This window comes from Oratosquilla oratoria, chromosome 17 (assembly GCF_046742065.1).
Source record: "Oratosquilla oratoria isolate Oo_2021 chromosome 17, ASM4674206v1, whole genome shotgun sequence".
Taxonomy (NCBI): Eukaryota; Metazoa; Arthropoda; class Malacostraca; order Stomatopoda; family Squillidae; genus Oratosquilla; species Oratosquilla oratoria.
In genome coordinates, this window is record NC_134793.1 from 35,796,545 (window position 1) to 35,802,544 (window position 6,000).

Here is a 6,000-nt window from a genome sequence, read left to right on the forward strand (position 1 = left end):
GAAGAGGAAAATCGGTTTTAAATAGTACAGTTTAAGTTGGCGCAAAGTGCTAGGTATTACATAAATAAAATGCCTTGACCTTAAAAAAAAAAAAAAAAAAACACAGGTCGAAATGGACATGACTTCTCCTATTCAACTTAAGCTAATATATAGTCATGATGGTCAAGAATTTTACCATGTTGAAATTAATTTCAACGCTCACTGTAACTCAGATCGAAATGACCATGACTTTTCCTATTCAACTTAAGCTAATCTACAGTCATGATGGTCGAGAATTTTACCATGTTAAAATTAATTTCGACGCGCACTGTGACTCAGGTCGAAATGGAAATGACTTTTCCTATTCAACTTAAGCTAATCTATAGTCATGATGGTCAAGAACTTTACCATGTTAAAATTAATTTCAACGCTCACTGTGACTCAGGTCGAAATGACCATGACTTTTCCTATTCAACTTGAGCTAATCTACAGTCATGATGGTCGAGAATTTTACCATGTTAAAATTAATTTCGACGCTCACCGTGACTCAGGTGGAAATGGACATGACTTTTCCTATTCAACTTGAGCTAATCTACAGTCATGATGGTCGAGAATTTTACCATGTTAAAATTGATTTCGACGCTCACTGTGACTTAGGTCGAAATGACCATGACTTTTCCTATTCAACTTAATCTGTAGTCATGATGGTCAAGAATTTTACCATGTTAAAATAATTCAACGCCCACTGTGACTCAGGTCGACATGAACATGACTTTTCCTATTCAACTTAATTTAATCTACAGTCATGATGGTCGAGAATTTTACCATGTTAAAATTAATTTCGACGCTCACTGTGACTTAGGTCGAAATGAACATGACTTTTCCTACTCAACTTAAGCTAATCTGTAGTCATGATGGTCAAGAATTTTACCATGTTAAACTAATTCAACGCCCACTGTGACTCAGGTCAACATGAACATGACTTTTCCTATTCAACTTGATTTAATCTACAGTCATGATGGTCGAGAATTTTACCATGTTAAAATTAATTTCGACGCTCACTGTGACTTAGGTCGAAATGAACATGACTTTTCCTATTCAACTTAAGCTAATCTGTAGTCATGATGGTCAAGAATTTTACCATGTTAAACTAATTCAACGCCCACTGTGACTCAGGTCAACATGAACATGACTTTTCCTATTCAACTTAATTTAATCTTCAGTCATGATGGTCGAGAATTTTACCATGTTAAAATTAATTTCGACGCTCACTGTGACTTAGGTCGAAATGAACATGACTTTTCCTATTCAACTTAATTTAATCTACAGTCATGATGGTCCAGAATTTTACCATGTCAAAATTTATTTCAACGCTCACTGTGACTCAGTGATGTCACGGTATGATAAGATGACGTCATTATGTGATAAATTGACGTCACCATGTCCTATGACGTCAATTTGTGTCCCTGTGACGTCACGAGACGATCCTATGGCGCCATGATCAATCCGGTGACGTCACAGTATAATCACATGATGTCACTAGGTATTAAACATATAGAAGTCCGCTTGTGGGTGATGAGACGTCACAAATTGCCATAGCACACTATTGGATGAAGACGCTCGCCACGGGCTTCGAGGACTTCCCGCGGGAAGACTTGGGGTGAGTTGGATACATACCGAGGGTCCAGGCCCGTCTTCGTGGGAGACGCTCAGGGAACGTCTTCACCCAGGACGAAGCCTCTTGACTAACGCCCACGGACGAGGTCGCTCGGAAACGAACTTGGCCTCGCATACTCCCTTTCGGTTTCTCGCTTACCCCGAGGATCTTCACGAAACTAGTGAGAGTGGTAGGCGTACGTTGGACGGAAGCAAGCGTCTCCACACTCATGTTCCTAGACGGCTAGTTGATGCATTTGCCCACCGGGGAGGGTGCATCGGCCGACATCTCAGTGGCTCTGAGTGTGTTGGCGGACGTGGAGTTCGGGGTGGACTGGGACGGGTCTGCCCTTGCTCCCACACAGAGACTTTATTGGCTCGGGATTGAGTGGGACACAGTCAGCGTCCTTCGGGTGCTCCCCTGCGCCAAAAGAGCGTGCTTCTCTCACACGTCCTCCCTCCTTCGGTGGCGGGGGGGGGGGGGGTTGCCTCAACTTCGCGACCCCGGCCCTTCCACTGAGCCGCTTGGGGCGCCGACGGCTGGTACGGGAGGTCGACAGGAGCATACTGCTTCTCCCGCGTGACCTGCCCGGGCCGATACCCTCAGCACTCCACAGGTTGTTGCGTCCCTGGCTTCGGTCGGGGGCCCTACGCCGGTCGCTCTATCCAGGTTTCAAGAGATCTACGTAGTGTAGCAACTACGCCCACAAGTGTTCGAGTCGTTCTCCCTCCGCTATGGCACCCCAGAGGTGGACCTGTTTGCCTCCCCAAACACGACCCAGCTCCCCCTTTACCTCATCTGCATCCAAAGGACACGCACAGGAGGCCCAGACGCCTTCACGGAGGACTGGAACAGCTGGAGGTACGTATTCATTTTCCTCCTCCAGCGACACTAGTCCTCCTGAAGGTGATGCAGACCCTCAGATCCTTCAAGGGTCAGGTCCTCCTGATAGCTCCCTACTGGCCAACCCAGCCGTGGTTCGGGGAGCTAATGAGATGGGGCCCTTCTCCCCTTCTACTGGGGTCAGCCTGCCTAGCCAACAGCCTTACCGCGCCTCTCCAAGCGTCACTCCAACTTGATAATTGGAGTTTCTACGGGGAGCTCTCAGCCAACTCTTCTCTACAGAGGCAGCAGACAAGATGCTCAGAGCTCACCTTCCGTCCTCAGTGCGGCAGTGTGGGTCCTGCTGACGGAGATTCCGGAACTGCCTTCGGAGACGCGCGATGGTGACCATCTCCGCCAGCATGGTCCCGGACTTCCTGACTTGGCTGGCTACCTCCACCAACAGGGCACCGGCGACTATCTTGCCTCACTATACAGCCCTCACTGATCCGCTACGCTTTGGCATGAACATCCGAGTGCCACAGAGGGCGTGAACCCTCCTAATGAAGGGGATCAGCGCCTCGAGAGAGCCGAGACATCAACCGGTCCTGGCCTGGTCCTTGCATCGTGTTCTGCAGTACCTGGCGTTCGAAAGGGCCATTATGGAGGAAGAACACTTCCCTCGACGCGTCGCCTTTCTGCTCGCCTTGACTACGGACTACAGGACTTCACAGCTGGCGGCAATCACCCGCCACCCGTCCGTCTCCAAACTGGAGGAGGACAGCTCGGCCCTAACCCTCTCTCCATCACCAACATTCCTGGCCAGGAACGGCCGAGCGGACGACATGATCGGCCCTCTCAGAATACAATCCTTCCGGGAGGGAGGACGCCCACATCCACTGCGCCCGGTCCGTGCGTTCGAAGACTACGTGGACCACACGGAAGAGATTTCTGAGGATCATCTCTTCTACAACTCGAAATTTAGGATTCCCCTAACCCCGAGGTCCCGGGCGCACCTGCCCTTCCGCTTTTTGGGAGAGAGCCGACCCGGGCCATGCCCCGCACGCCCACAGCATCAGGGACTTTGTGGCATCGCTGGAGTTTCTCCGCACCCACTCTGTGGAGCGGGTGCGGGACCTAGGGACTGGACATCGACGACTCCCTTGGGGACACGGTGTCTCTACCACTCGGTCGCCCCTTTCCCATGTGTCGCCATGGAAACGGCTCCACCCCTCTCATCTCAAAAAAGTGGAGGGGGCAAAGGGCGACCGAGGAGTGGGGAGGGGCCAGGAACCGTTGAACAGGATACAAATTTCGTATAATTTACGCATTGTGTGAACAGTGCAATGTTGTGCATGTCACATTCTTCGGCGTGGGTACTTGACGTTTCTTTCTCCCCTCTACTGAGTGATAAAATGAATAAGTCTCCCATAGGAAAGACACACGTAATAACGGTTTGATTCAGGCTTCACCTCTCCTCCCACCTGTCCTCGTCTCATGCATAGCTTCGCTGTGCAGGTTTCTTTCAGCCGATAATATTTCTTTGTCGCGGCTCGTGCCGCTTAAATTCTTCTTATCGGCTTAAGAAACCTGCACAGATTTAGGGTCCCTCCCTCCTCCCACAGGCGAAGCCTTCATTTCTCATTGAAGTGACGCGACGCCCGGCTCGAGCTAGCCGGGTAAGAAGGGAGGGGATAGGGAGGGGGAGGTGGGGTCGACAATGCGCATGCCTGCACAGAGCCGGGAATTTTAAATTTCCGATGATTTTGGCGGAAAATTCAAACCACACTCAACCTTCGGGAAATGGCCATATGACCAGGAGTGTGGTATGGGATTATCGCTATAGCTTCGCTGTGCAGGTTTCTTAAGCCGATAAGAAGAATTTAAGCGGCACGAGCCGCGACAAAGAAATATTATCTCTACCAATTTCAGATATTCAGATGGTGTACCACCAGCAATTACATGTTCTTTCCCTTGTTTGTGAATAATTCAAAATCATACTGAGATAAAAATAAAGCCCAGTGTTGTATCTTAGTATTAGTATTGCAAGGAGTCTTCTTTTCTCTTCCAAACAAGCATATCTACTCACCATTTTAATCTGCTAAAGTGTTTTGGCTACCAGGACTGTGGGGAAAACAGTCACGGTTACCCTTCGCTTAAGTGCTTTAACATGCTAAAGTGGTTTGCCGGAATAGACTGTGGTGGAGCTTACGTTCTATATCATAAACCAGGTTCATTTTGAACTCAGTTACTGTGATCCGTCGCCTCTGTAATCAAACATGCTGAATTTTTTTTGCGCACCAGGACTGTAGTGGAGCTTACGTTCTATATCGTAATTCAGGTTCATTTCGAACTCGTTCACGGTGACCCGTCGCCTCACTAACTTGACATGCCAAAATGCTCTCTCCACAAGGACTGTGGTGCAGCATGCGTTCTATATCGTAAGTTAGGGTAATTTTGAACTCGGTCACGGTGTCTCGTCGACTTAGTACTTTAACATGCTAAAGTGATTTGCCCATCAGGACTGTGGTGGAGCTTAAATTCTATATTGTAAATCAGGTTTATTTTGAACACAGTCACGGCGATCAGTCGCCTAAGTACTTTAACATGCTAAAGTGCTTTGCCCACCAGGACTGTGGTGGAGCTCCCGTTTTATATCGTAAGTCAGGTTCATTTTCAACTCAGTCATAGTGACTTGGTGATTCCCCAATTTACTAAAGTGCTTTTCCCACCAGAACTCTGGTGGAGCTTACGTTCTATATCGTAAGTCAGGTACATTTTTAACTCAACCACGGCGACCTATCGCCTCACTACTTTAACTTGCTAAAGTGCTTTGCTCACCAGGTCTGTGGTGGAATCTACATTCTATATCGTATGTCAGGTTCATTTTGAACTCAGGCACGGCGACGCGTCATATGAAGGCTTTAACATGCTAAAGTGCTTTGCCCACCAGGACTATGATGAAGCTTATGTTCTGTACCAAATATCAGGTTTATTTTGAACTCAGTCACGGGTGCTTGGGTACGAGAACTGGTGTTGAGCTTACGTTCTATATAACAAATTAGGTTCATATGAAGTGAGCCACGGTGACATGTCGCTTCAGTTCTTTAACATAGTAAAGTGGTTTGCCCACCAGGACTGTGATGGAGCTTATGTTCTATATCGTAATTCAAGGTTACTTTGTGCTCAGTCACGGTAACCCGTGAACTCACTACTTTAATATGCTTAAGTGCTTGGCCACTAAGACTGTGATGGAGCTTACGTTTTACATCGTTGACTAATTACTAATGTATTAGTGAACTAATACTAGTACAAAAGTATTGGTAAGGTAACTTCGGTCTGTACGGAGCGGGTTTGCTAACTTTGCTCGCACCTCACCTCATGCGTTTGGCAGCGATGTCAGCCCTCCATCCACTGCCCGCAAATGGCGCCGGGAACGGACAGTTTGATGGTTTGCCCGATGAAATTGCCCGTTGTCGAGCAAAGCCCTCGTGCCCGGCGGACACTGCTCGACCGTGTGGACGTGGCTTAAGGAATCAGAA